We start from the raw sequence: 14,297 nt of genomic DNA on the forward strand, positions 1-14,297 counted from the left end.
TCTATATATTAAAGGGATAAGAATTTGTTTTAGAAAGAATAAATGTATTTTGATCATTAGATCTCAATTAAATTAACAAATAAAATATAATTAAACATAATTTTAAATTTCTCCGCACACTCCTTGTGAATGGAATTATCATATAAATCGATCAAAATCACAATTTTAATTTTTTATTAAAATAATGAGTTGCTAAATAAATTATAAAATTATAATATATTAAGAAATTCTTTAACAATAACAATATTTGTTTATAGAAATTATCCGAATTATAATTTTCATAACAGAAAATACTTAATATATGAACTGAATTTATAAATTGACACTCCTAAATTTAACTGACTACAGTTGTATTTAGCCAGGTCACGTCAGCGATCCGCGTGATTTAGATCCAACGTGCCAAATTTAAGCACCAAAGATAATCCAATGGCTCGTATTATATGCGGTCGTTAATTCGACCGCATTCGGTAATATTTTAAACCAAATACAGGCGAATTTATATTTAGGTGCGCGTTTCAAAATTCTCAAAAATTTAAATTTTTAGGTGGGATTTCAAATTTTAGGTGAAAAACAAATTCCACCGTTTTTAGTCGAATTGAAGCGGCCTTATTCAACTAGTTGCATATCTGGTTGATTTTTGTTTATTCCGTATTTTTACAAAAAAAATCAGAAGATAGTAAAATCGCAAAAAAAACTTAGAAAAGTTAGTATTTTTAGTAAATTCTCTTCATTTTTCAACAACAAAAAAATCATCAAGGCAAATATTTTCATTCGTAGTATTTTAGTATCACATTTATCTGTACAACAAACAACTTGGAGGCTTAATGAAAGTATTTATCTGTTCAAACAACTAGGAGGCTTCATGACACCAGAAGCAGTGCCTGCAGCATAGGCACATGAGCTTTTGCAGCTCCATTTTTGTGAGTGAGTGCTATATCTTGCAGTCTTATTCCAGTGCAAGGATATTTCTTACTGCATTCCAACTGCACAGCAACTGGCGTTGCCGATGTTCCTCGAATGTTCTGATACCTTACATTGCTGATCTTAATACCAGATACCTATTCAAAAACAACAAATAGTAATATTAGACTGCTAGAAGTAAGTTACGTAGTGAAAGCGTAGTACTTTACACCGAATTTCAAAAAAGTTGTCAGAAGTTTTTAAGTAATAGGGTCGGGATCAAGAAAAAATATTACTTCAGCAAGTTGTATTACTTTACCGAGAGTAAAAATACACTGTGTCCATTATGTTGAACCGGAAAAAAAAAATTATTTTAACGAGATTATTACTTTAACGATTATTACTTAATCGAGTTTTTAACTGTATAATTAGTTGAGAAATACCTTTCCAGGGCAATCTTTAGCATTGGGACAATAGTCTTGATCTATAAGAACAGGATTCTTGACATTATTCATCACAATGTTTTGAAATAGAACATCCCTTACAAATCCATTGCTAGGCCTTGTCCATGTTTTTATTCTCACACCATTGTCGGAGTTTCGGAAGGTAACCGATTTCACAGTCACATTCTGAACACCAGGTTCCTGCAGATCCCATCCGAGACTCCCAATGCTAGTTTACGCAACCAAATTAATCAGGATTATTGTGTCAAAATCGCTAAAATTTAATCCGGGCAGATAGGAAAGTTTACCTAATGCCGTGACCAGGACCGCAGGAAACATTTTCGATCCATGTGTTATTAGTCCCAGGTCCAATTGACACACAGTCATCCCCAGTACTGATTCGAGTCTGAGAAATGCTTACGCCTGATGATAATTGCAGATGAATACCGTCGGTGTTGGGACTACTTCCGAGTGCTAAGATTGTGATTCCTTTTAGAATGACATTTCTGCTTTTGTAGATGATCATGTGGAACATTTGACTGTTTATTGATGTTAATCTGCTCACTACAACATTGGTCGAGCTGTAGAACCCTATGCTCTGCAAAGTGACAATTAACCATCATTGCTCAGGTAAAAAAAACCAGGCTTATTTGATACTCTACTCTTTTTTAAAATATTTGCGAAATACAGGCTTGCATCCAAAACAAACAATTTCAATCTCTTTTATACTGTCCGCAATAAAAAACAAATAGGCTTCATGCTCCTAAGCACGTATTCACCTAATTTTGGTTAGTACATATAGATTTTTAATGTGAATGTTGCGGTACTTTGTAATTACAGAATTTAATTAAAAAATTAGAAGTCCACCAATTAAAAATACTCCGCTACTCTATAACTCGTCTAATTACGTTCTTAGAGGCATTTTTTCAAAACAAATATACACAACTTTTATTTTTCAATTTTTCTTAAGAGTAGTGCTATGTACCCCAAATTCATTCACCAAATTTTTTAACAAATGACGTGACATACGAGTGGCACGTTTTGATTTGGGGCGCATATATATATGCACGCGTGATTCATATCATTTTAGGAAACTTAGTAATTACACTTGACACATCAGCATTTGGGGAAGATTTTGGGAAAATATTTGAGATCTCTAACATTTTTCTTTTCTTAAAACAATTGAAGTTATATTTTTTTTTGCAGTTAAAGTTGAGTTTGAATGCATTTGTATGCATTTGATTGCAGTCATATAAATTTCAGCTAACATCATACCGTTGCGCCAGTAGGGCAATTCTTTCCAGATTTTTTGCAGTTCCAGAGACCAGCACCTTTAGCATCTAGAGTGCCCCCGGATATGAAACAGTCCATTAACTCTCTCAAACTTGATCCAGTTTCCATTTTTTCCGATCAAATTATAATCAGTGGAAGCTATAATAGTGCCCTCAATACGCAAGAACATGCTACGTTTACAGTTGCGGCCATTGAACACTATAGGATTACGAATCAAGTATCTTCCTCGGGGCACGTAAATTCGGACTTCCTTTCTGGAGGCACAAGCTGAATTCCATGCTCGAAGAAGAACCTTTGAAACATCTGTCTTGCCATCAGCTTTGGCTCCTAATCTTCTCACATTTATCGTGAGTCTTTCCGCCGATGATGAATTTAGGAGGAAAATGAAAGAAAGTACCAGTATGAGATAATTAGGCATTGCACTCCTGAGAGAGAGAGAGAGGAAGACAGAGGGGGAGAGAGAGAGAGGAGAGAGAGAGAGAGAGAAGAGAGACAGATAGAGAGAGAGAGAGGAGTAGGGAGTGATGAGAGAGAGAGGGAGAGAGAGGAGAGAGAGAGAGGGGGGGAAGGAGAGAGAGGAAGGGAGGGGATGAGAGATAGAAGAGAGAGAGAGAGAAGGGAGAGGGAGAGGAGAGAGAGAGAGAGGAGAGAGCAGTAGAGAGAGAGAGAGAGAGAGAGAGAGAGAGAATTGTTTGGTATTGGAAATTGTGACAATTCAATGGCCAATTTATAGGGATTCAGAAATGCAAAACCTGAGATCAAGCAAATATATTCTCATGCAAGTACCTGCAGACCGCACAGGTCATCCCAATTTGCCAGTACGTGTAGGTCAAGCTAGTAAATCTTAATATGCATTTTAACTACTTTACTTTCTTCTGAGATTATTGTTTCTTTCGTTAATACTAAATAAGAAGAGCGGAGTTCGTCAGGACAGTTAGTTTTAGTGTCACTCACGATATCCATAATCATCACTTCATTTTTATGTATTAATTAGTTATAATAATGACACTAATTAATTATGAAAATATACATTTCTTTTTTTATCGTAGTTAACGTGATAGTTTTTTCTTTTTAATTAATTGAGCCAACTATTACGGACAATATTACATTTCTAAATTCATATCTATCAGATAATTTTTAGGCCGTATAATTTTAATATGAAAAATGTGTAATTGAGTAAATTAAGATTCGAAATATAAAAGCACGCCCTATCAAGATTTTTTAGCACGAGAAACACTAAGAATCCTATTTTTCTGCTCAGAGCAATATAATATTTAAAATAAGTACATAATAATTGTTCTTGCTGTTCTCTTCCAAAAATTGTTCTCATTGGAATCATATTTTATAATGTAACACATCTGATTTTTGGGCTGAGTTAGGGGAGAATTTTGAGTTGAGTTTAGGGGTAAATATATAATGAGAAAACTGTATTTGAGGTTGTTTCGGGAATCTAGACTGATATAAGAATTTTGAGTACAATTTTATATGGATATTTTGTAATTTTAAGTCTTCCCCTATATTTACAACAAACCCACTATAATATATGAAAAATCTTCTAATCTAAGACACATCGTAAGAACAACCCAGGCACATCATAATATAAAAAAAATTGTAAAAATATAAGATAATAAAGTTTTAGAGAGTTGGATGTATTTGTGTTAAAAAAAAATAATCGAGCTATAGACGGTGAATAATTATTTGATTAAATATATACAAAAATACACAAAAGATAATATGATTAACTGTATCTTGATTCGTGAAATAATACAACATCATTTCAAACATGAAGTAATTATGAATAAAAGAATATTGCCATTGCACACAGGTTGTACGCTTTATCACCGGCGTAACGGGTGATAGCTTATTTCAAATCTCAATGTGAAAACTTGTACGTATCAATCATTTTCAGTTATTTGTGATCAAGAATGCTTTGGATTAACAAAACTAGTACCAACTTAATATTATTAGTGAGAGAACTCAGCGTTAGAACGTATCCACAATTAACAGAAACAAACTTTCTTAATGTCGGGATAAACAGTAGTGCTAAGTATACAGAATTTATAAAAAAATTGTACACTACAGAAACAAGGCTAAATTCGACCGAAAAAAAATCAGTTCGAATTAGCTAATTCGACCTGCGAGTCGAATTTACAAATTCGACGATTTTGAATCGGTTGAATAGAGGGAGTCGAATTTAGAAGTTCGGTCGTATTTCGGTCGTATTTAACTAAATTCGACCGTCGGATTACGACCGAAAAATTACAACCGTTTAAATTCGACTGTAAAAATTCGACCGAAGATGGTCAAATTTGATTCCAGCAGAATTTTACGTCAACTTTTCAAATTTTCGCTTGAAATTTGAAAATACCGCCAATTTTTTTTATAATTTGAAATTCCCGCCAAAAATACTAAATTCAACCGTAACCGGTCACTTTTGAAATTCAACCGCTTTGAGTAAAAAAATAAATTCAATTTTTAATCAAAAAGTAACTTTGACTGTTTTGGTCGAATATTAAACTCGACCGGTGTTTCTAAATTCGATTGTATTTATCCAACAAATGTCATTTAAACTCAACCAACGTTAGTCGAATTAAGAGCCAAAAAAACATAATAGTGCTTATGACCAGCACTAATGATAGGCCATATTTATATACCTGTACACCCAAACGCAATTCACAGACTAACAAAGATATATGCTAACAAATCTAGTTAGCTTAACAAAAGTTACATTCCCTAAACGCTTAACAAAATAGCTAGTTAGCTTAGCTTTACAAAGGAGTTAGAAATTTCAGTGCTGACAGTTATATCCGGGTTATATCCAGTACCGAATAATAGTAGAAAGTTCAAATAAACCATTAGTTACATACCCGGAAATGTTTAAGAAAAGAGCTAGCTTTACAAAAGGGAAACTGAAGGTTCTAAATCCATCAGTCCATAAAAAGCTAAGTGTGTTCACTAGACCAAATAAAAAGACCTAGAGCAACGGATAGTTGTGTGCGTCAAGATCTTCATCTTCATATTCGCCTCCAACTCCGTCTTCATTGTCGCCTCCAACTGCATCTTTATTTCCATTATTGGAGGTGTTGTGCACCACCAATGCCTTCCCTAGCAGGGTCTCCTGCATCGGTACATAAACAAGTATACCAATATTTGTTAATATAAAAAACCTATATAATTACCTTACAAAACAAAGCATACAGGCAACTAAATAAGCTGATATAAATACTGATACTTATCAGAAAACATATATAGTCACCTGCATGCATGAAACTTGTAAAGTTTTAAGCATATATTATAAAATGCAAGTGTTTATAAACTAAACATGAAGGCAAGTATTGGTAACATGCTAGCATTAATATAAATATATAACATAGAGCAGACTGCAAAATCGCACGTGAACAAAATAAAAAGTCAGTTTATATTTGTACATGAACTAGGCCACAGAGCATACAAACATAATTAAAAAACTTACTCCTCGTGGTAGGCCTTCATATTACAATGCATTGCAATTAATTAATCATTTTAACTGAACCTTAGAACCGATAACATAAATTCGTTATATTTTGAAATATAATTGTGTCTGTCACCTTGAGTCTCAATACTACAATTCAACATAATATTACCAAAAGAAGTGAATCAATACTTCATTTCAAATCAATATCAACCAAGACTGATCAAACTGTAACTTCACAAACAATTTGACCCGTGACTAAGACTGGTCCAATTGTTGTTATTGAAGATAATGACAACCAGAGATTTGACACCATAAAACTGATCTTCATTCCTGGATCAGATTTGCATGTCATATGATTATTTAGTTTATAACTTGTTATTCAATAATTATTATCAGTAGATAATAATGATAATCTGCTTCACAGGTTTTTTGGCTTAACATTCTTCAAAAAAAAACTTCATCTTAAATAAATATATGGCTTTCTAGATCAAGTAATTTAAGTAAACAAAAATATGTTACCTGTACAATGATCTTATCATTGTCCTTCAAGATCCCTTTTAGCGCAACACTTGCTGTCCGCACATAATTTTTGTGCTTTGATCGCTGACTCGGGTCTGGAAAAGCAGCAGTGGCCAGGTTACTCACTTTCTCGTCCAGAACAGATCGCATCACCTCCATGGGTAAAGAACGAACCATTTGTGTTCACTTCTTCTAAGATCGTTGGCATCATAGAATAGATTCTTCGGGAGCAACGTCAAATGATTCGTCAAGTCTTTCATTTCTTTTTTCTAATAGCTTCATTGCATCTTGTGCTCCCATCAACTCCGCCAAGGTATCTTGGGGAAACAAGTTAACCCTCCCCTTAGTCGGGGGTCTCGCTCCAGCTAGCACAATCAGATTATTCTTCCGCTGAATTGCCCTTTGTGTACGTGGGGATGCCCCTTCATCAGCAGCTTCCAACTCATCTGCCAATTCAACTCGCACCTTTTTCAGTTTTCCCTACAATATATGAAAGGAAAATCACAAATAAAGCACTTCTCTATTAATTGACCCTAAAAACAAGCATTCAATTATAAATCAGTTTACTTAAAAATAAAATACAAACCTGTAGCTCTATCACAGCTGGTTCAGTAGGGTCGTACACGGTATTTATAAATTCCTCATCACTGATTGGCATCTCACCTTTAGCAATTCTGACTTCATCTATTTCCTGTCAGATGGAAAATAAATATAATAAATATTTTAATTATAAGTTGGTAATATTTTTAGTAAATTATAACTTATAAGTTATAGTTTATTAGAAAGTAGATAATTAAATTAATAATTTTAAAAAATAAATAAAGAATTAAAAAAATGAAATTAGTGATGGGGTAAGGAGGTAGTAAGATGGAGATAATTAGTGATTTATTTTATTTTAGTAATTTGTTTATTAATTTCACCAGGCTGTAAGATTTAAGTAAAATCTGAATCAGTCAAAACATATTAAATTAAACACCTTTACTTCAGAACAGTTGTAGTGAAGCGTTATGTGTTTTATATTTGCATTAATGCTAAGTAATTAGTCTTGTTCTGGGAGGGCATCAGCATAGATAGCAAAACATGAGAGATTAAAACCAAAATAAGAACTTATAATACAAAATCAAGGACATATCCACTCATACTTGCAAAAGATAAAAAAAACTACCTAATCTATTTACAAGATAGAATAATACCTGTCGTCTTTGTTCATATGGTTTTGCACCAGTACGAGAGGTAAATTCCATCTTTTCTCGGGCATTCTTGCCAGCATCCGACAATTTTTTAAATTCAGGTGTGCCCCAATACGCGCATATCGAATTCCATGCCCGCTGAGAGAAGTAATGAGGCTTGAATGCTTCACCTTTTATGTCGAGTTCTTCTTCAGTATATCCGCATTCAAATAAGACATTCAACTTCTTGAGCAGTCGGGCCCTCTCAGTACCAAGATAGGACTTAAAATTCCTATTCAGATGTGCTCTCACAGCTCCGTCCCCATCTTCTTCGAGAATCCCCTTCGGATAAATGTAGTACTCCTGTCAAAATAAATTGCTTAGATTTAAAATAAAAAAGCTTAGTAAAGTGTTTCAAATTAAAAAACATTCAGTCTCATATTAATTATTAGTAGCTAGAAACATGATAATATAAGACTAGTTAAACATTAGTAGTGGCTATATTTATTGCATGAATTGTGACAGTAGACTCAACAAAGTTAACTCAGGGTTGTCTTGCATTTTTAGTCCCACCAGCCACCACAGTTGTACTAGAGCAGTCGGTGTGATTTTAAAGTACTCAAATGAGTGTGATTATAAACTACGTTTAGGAGATTAACATGTGATACGCTAAAATGTACACTTACAATTTATATAGTCCTTAAAGAGAAAAAAACAAAACACAAACCGTGCATCATGTGAGTAAAAACCGTGAGAACTCTGGGAGCTACTTGCAAACTCTTATCTGAATGTTTTATTTCAGTTAAAAACAACACTAATGTCCACTAATTCTTATCTACACTTAACACAAACAAATCATAAAACCAGAAAACACACTTTTAGCCGCACAACGGGTCACACTTTTATTGAAAGATTGATTTACAATATCGAAGCGATAATTAGTGAATAAAATATATGATTTATAACCAATATATGTGATTTTAACCAAAATCATACACTTTGGTTTAAGCTACCTAATTTATATTACTTGAAATGAAACAAGATATAAAAGTCTAAAAGTAAGTTCAAAAAAACAAGAAAGAAAGTAAACTCTAAACAAGAAAGAAAGAAAATGAAAAAGAAAGAAAACTCTAAACTCTAAACTCTAAAGGATGTTAAGAAAACAAGAATGAAACAAGAAAGTTGATCGAGGAGAATGAAATTAAGCATTACATCTGTTGAGAATAAATTAGAAGTAAAAACTCTAAACCCCAAGTAGTAGTTTACAAAGGCTGAAAGAAAAATAAAATTAAAATACTTACTTTAAAACAGTTGATACATCTGTTGTACCAAGCATTACGTGCAGCTCCCTTTGTAGAGATTGTATGTTCATCCCATTTCAGGCGAGCAAGGCGTGCCAATGTTTTCTTGGGTGTATTCCCCATAAAACTGTAAAAACATAATGAAAGTTTAGCAAGTTGATGTTAAAAACAAGCACTTTAAACAGATATAATGCTTATTAAAAACAAGAACTTTAAAACAATTTATGGTTGTCAATCCAAATGTCAGCAAATTTCTTAATGTCAGCAAAAAGGCCAGGTCTTATCATCTCGATGGAGAACCCAACTCGGAAAAACCGAGCCACAGAACAAACCAGAACCAGAGATTTTATTTAATCTAGAGGGGCCAATAAATGTAATCTGTAGCTAAACAATCTTTATTTACATCAATCTATATAATACTTGTAGCATCATCAGGTGTGTGCTTAGGTGTACATTCCTAACTAAGTGGATTGCCTTGTCTAGTACAAACAATGCTCAATGTATAGAGGTGTTTATCAACACCGCACCCTTCCATTGTGGCATTCACTTCCCAATTTTCATACTATTAGTTGAGTTACTGGTCTGATTTTAGTTTTAACAAAATAGTCTGAAATTTAGCTGACTGTTACTATATCATTAAACAACACACTAAAGTCTTATATGCTAAAACAGACTGAAGTATGAAAATCACTATTGCATGACTGACAATAATTAGAAAATTATATTGTGGTCTGCTAAGCTTCCTGCCCACCACTGAGGTATTTAATGTTTCAAAGATAGATTTAGCTAGTACCTAACTGAGATATTAGCACATGCTTTAACCAATCTATACAAGTATTAAAAAAACTCAAGGCATTTTCTGTTAGCAATATTTGATAACAATGATATTAATATAATATAGTTCAACATAATTCCTCCCAGTTCAATTTAGATCATTTATGAACAGTATCTACATCTAGCATTCAAGTACTTCTGAGCTATAAACAGGGATACAAATTGCAATATGCTACACAAAAGTACTACCACATAAATAGTCATTATATTATGAAGTTTACTGCAAGGACAATGTTCAAACTCCTGCTATAACCAAGCTACAATTTTAGAAATGAAAATTTCATAAATCTTTTCTAATTACCATTTTGGCGTTTTTGTAATATTGACTTTTTCAAAACTTCCTGTTAAAAGAAAATACATGGAGAATTCATACTTGTATTCTAAAGAAATAAATTATTGTTTAAATGTTTATATAGCAAAAGAGGACTGTAAAACTGAAATGCAGAAACTAAATAGAGGAAAAAACCCCAGAAAGAAAACCTCCCTCTAAAAAACTACCAAAACAACAACCAAAATATTTATTGAAGGAATATAAATAAATTTATTACCCTTTTAGGTTCCGAAGTAATTGAACCGTTGGTCTTGCATTCCAAGTTGGTTTTCTCGGGTAGTCGCCTTCACAACACGTGCGCCTTTTCCTCTCAAACAGAATTGTTTGGCTGCCTTCTCCCACCTCGTAAGACCCTTCCCCCTGACTTTCTTCGTCACTAGGTTTGTGTGGATCACTTCCGCTGGTCCCACCATTATTGTATCCTTTTCCCTTCCTTGAGTTTGGACCAGTCCAGACCACCTAAAAAACACATAAAAGAGTATGTCAAAACAGTAATTGTCAAGGTCCCATTTGTATTAATCTGCAGTACACAGGGGGTCATAGGTCGGCCAGACTTTAGTCTTCTAAAATGACATGTTGATATACATCTTTTAATAGGCCCTGTTGATATACTAATACTGAAATCAACATCTGCAATAGTACTAACGGAAATCACTAATTACACTAACAACAGTCATTTAGTAAGCATGTCTCGAAAGCTGTCGTTGACGAAGTGGAAAATCTTTAACATCAAGATTTCTAAGTGAAGAAAATTCAAGATTAGGGTGATTAAAAAGAGTGTGTAGTAATACAGAAAACCAAGAATGGCAAACAAATATTATGCAGACCCCGGTTTAAGCTGGACCAAGGGAAGATTATAGCAAAAATATAATAGGAGATGAGACAATTAGCTTAATACAAAGTTTAATCCCAGCCCACTACTACTAATATTAGGTTTCATAATAAGATGGGGCTTTAAACAGTACTAAACTGAAACCTCAGCTCCTCCGCCTCCAAATTCAGTAACAAAAACCATCCAACAAACAAATTCAGTAACTCCCGACACACAGCAGTTACATACATAGTTTACACACAGGTATAGTTCATCTCCTTCATTTTTATTTGTATCCAATTAAGTTTTGTTTCTCAGTACACCCCACTAATTACATAACCCCCAAATAAGCCAAGAGAATGGTGAAAGAGAGAGCGCATTATAAAAATGTAAAAACCCCTAATTTCAAGGAAAGAGAGATGAACCTGTGAAGTTTTTATCAGCTTGATTGCATTCTTTGAGCGTTCATCAGCCATTGATTTTCTCAGTCGATAGCCGCCTCCTTCACCCTTATTAAACCCTAATTTTAATTGACAGCCGCTTGAGAGAGATGAAAGTGAGAGAAATGGGGTAAAATATGTTTATATATTTTATTTCAATTCTACCGAGATCGGTGGAAATTAGCCGTGTGAAACTTTTCGTTGTCATTCGGTCAAGTCATCTTCATCCTCATTTTTGTCTTCGTCTTCGTCTTCTTCTTCATCTTCTTTATCTCTTTCACTTTCTTCTTCATTGTTGTAATCTACCGAATAGTCATTTTCAAACATTCTCAAGTCAACAAAAAAATTTGAGGGATCACGAATAATAACTCTTTCAACATGCGATGATGAAGCATTTGACACTTCATTTTGTAAAGCATCATCATTCATCCCGGTTTTTTCTTGAATTGACACACTTCATCAACTAGTCGCCTCTTTGTGTTAAAAACCGTGTACCATGATGATTTTGCATTAGCAATGTTTGGTGCATAGTAACTTGATGAGCTTGGTAGCCACCACAAACACGTTCTTCGGCATTTAGTTTTGATTTAACATCTATACGGTAGTCATCCGGTGTTTATCGACTTTCACATGTGTCGTATGATCAAACCAATGACATTTGAAGATGATCACTTGATGCCCATTTTGATAAAAGAGTTTTAAAATTTCTTCTATCCTTCCATAGTAGTTACCATAATGTTCTTCGTAAGAAGTCCCTAGAAATAAAATGTATTAAATTGGAAAACAATTGGTAAAGAAAAATACAAGTTAGATATTAAGAAAAATAATTAAATTTCTCACCAATGACAACAACACCGGAATTTGGTGAAGTGATCTCATTAGCATTTACACAATCAAATTTGTAACCATTGCACTTGCATGCTTTATAAGACTCCACTTTATACAACGGACCTCTTATTAGGTCTATAAATTTCTTGTTGAGCTCTTCGTCATCTTGTACCTAATAACATATGTGAGAAATATAATATGAGGAAAATTTGTGTATGTGTCTGTGTATAAATTATAATGCATACCCTTCTTTCGAGCCAATCTTTAAATTGTTCTTTTTGAAATTGTTCCTTTTCCGCATCATTCAAATGTGGGTATTGTCGTTGTAACCAACTTTTGAAAACCCCTACATAATCAAGTTAAATAATAAAAACATCACATTTTGAACTAAAGTAATTTTAAAAAGAAGTTATTAAAATAACTTACCTCAAGTACTTTCCAACCTCCGGCGAATTAATAAGAACATAGTATGCCACGAGTTCATATTCATCACAACTCAAGATTCTATCTCTAGTTCGTAGACTAGGATGTGTCGGATATGTGTAAACTTCTAACAAATTGGCATTATGAAACATTTGAGGGGCCTCATTTCGACGTAATTGATTATGCATCAATCCATTCTTGGAATCAAAATATAACGTACAAAAGTGTACACATTCTTCCTCAATGTAGCGTTGTGCATTGAACCCTCCCGCTCGAGCTTTATTTCCAACCTTCAATTTCAAGTTGTGCAAGTATCTTTCAATAAAATACATCCAACGCCCATTGGCCGGGCCCACCCAACTTACACTCAGTTGCTAAATGCATGTGGCAAATGCTCCATGGGATCAAAAGACTAGGAGTAAAGACAGTTTCAAGCTTAGACATTATGTCACTATATCTCTCTCCATTTTCTCTAAATCTGTGTATTTGAGACTAGACGAGCATAAATCTTGAAAGAAGTTGCACAATTCAATGATAGGATCAGAAACATGTTTCGGAAGTAGATCACGACAAACGATAGGCAACAATTTTTTGCATGAAGACGTGACAATCGTGTGATTTCATCCGACGAATGCAATTTTTCTTCCAATTTACACACCTAGATATGTTTGAGGACATACCCGTCTGGGAGTTTCAATGAGACTATCCACTTATACAACTTTTTGCACTTGTTCACTCGAAAGTACATATGCTGCATATGGTTTTATACCATATCTTGAATCCACAACTCACGGTGTACACCTAACTCTTGACAATCCTTCTTGATTTGGTTTTATCTTTAGACTTCTTCGAATCATCAAGATTGTGTAGAAAATATTGTCAAATACATTCTTTTCGGTGTGCATAATGGCAATGCTATGACGAAGGCTGAGTGTCTCCCAATATGGAAGCACAAAAAATGAGAGAACTGTGAGGTCCAATTATGTGTCACACCATAATCTTTTGGTTTTTTCTTCGATGACTTTCCCGGTGGGGGAAACTGTATTTTCTCACACATGACCTTGCAAGTGACACCTGAATGTCGAGCACAAACTGATCGTGTTCTCAACTCTTCCAAATCTCGTACTCCTTCTGAGAGGATCATCTGGCTCCAAAAAATACCGAGCAGTTCCATAACATGTTATTTTACCACCATGTTTGAGTTGCCTTACCTTTGACCTCTCCCATGCAAACTGGACATGCCAACTTACCTTTAGTGGACCACCCGCTAATGCATGGCAAGTGCAGGAAAGTCACTAATTATCCACAAAAGTGCCGCCTTCATCATAAAATTTGTACGTGAGAACATGTCATATGTTTCCACTCCAGTATGCCACAATAATTTTAATTTCATCAATTAATGGCCTGGCCTGAGATAAACATGTAAGTCTTTTGTTGGATCCGTCGGTCCCAGAATGAGAAGAGGCATAAACATGTATGGAGCCTTAGTACACATAGATGGGGAAGGTTGTACACAATAACCACCACAGGCCATACTGTATACTCCACTAG

At 34.2% G+C, this 14,297-nt stretch overlaps 1 pseudogene; it reads right to left on the reverse strand.

The window, feature by feature from the left end:
- Positions 1 to 834: 834 nt before the first annotated feature.
- Positions 835 to 3,072, reverse strand: LOC141717405 (polygalacturonase-like; annotated as a pseudogene).
- Between the last annotated feature and the right edge of the window lie 11,225 nt (positions 3,073 to 14,297).

Source organism: Apium graveolens, chromosome 1, assembly GCF_009905375.1.
Source record: "Apium graveolens cultivar Ventura chromosome 1, ASM990537v1, whole genome shotgun sequence".
Taxonomy (NCBI): domain Eukaryota; kingdom Viridiplantae; phylum Streptophyta; class Magnoliopsida; order Apiales; family Apiaceae; genus Apium; species Apium graveolens.